We start from the raw sequence: 453 nt of genomic DNA, 5'->3' as shown, positions 1-453 counted from the left end.
TTATGCTGAGGGGAAACCAGCACGGGTTCGTAGCAGGTAGATCATGCCTGACTAATCTAGTCTCTTTTTATGGCCAGGTTACAAAACACCTGGACGCAGGAGTAGGGGTTGACGTCGTTTACTTGGACTTCAGGAAGGCCTTCGATACGGTATCCCACACCATACTGGTGAACAAGTTAAGAGGCTGTGACTTGGATTACTACACAGTTTGGAGGCTGTGATTTGGATTACTATTACAGTCCGGTGGGTGGCAAATTGGCTAGAGGGTCGTACCCAGAGGGTTGTGGTGGATGGGTCGGTATCAACCTGGAAGGGTGTGGGCAGTGGGGTCCCTCAGGGCTCGGTCCTTGGATCGTTACTTTTCAATGTCTTCATCAGCGACTTGGACAAGGGAGTGAAGTGTACTCTGTCCAAGTTTGCGGATGACATAAAACTGTGGGGAGAAGTGGACAC

The sequence above is a fragment of the Alligator sinensis genome, unplaced genomic scaffold (assembly GCF_000455745.1).
Source record: "Alligator sinensis unplaced genomic scaffold, ASM45574v1 scaffold262_1, whole genome shotgun sequence".
In the NCBI taxonomy this organism is placed as follows: Eukaryota; Metazoa; Chordata; order Crocodylia; family Alligatoridae; genus Alligator; species Alligator sinensis.
Note: the sequence above shows the minus strand (reverse complement) of the source record.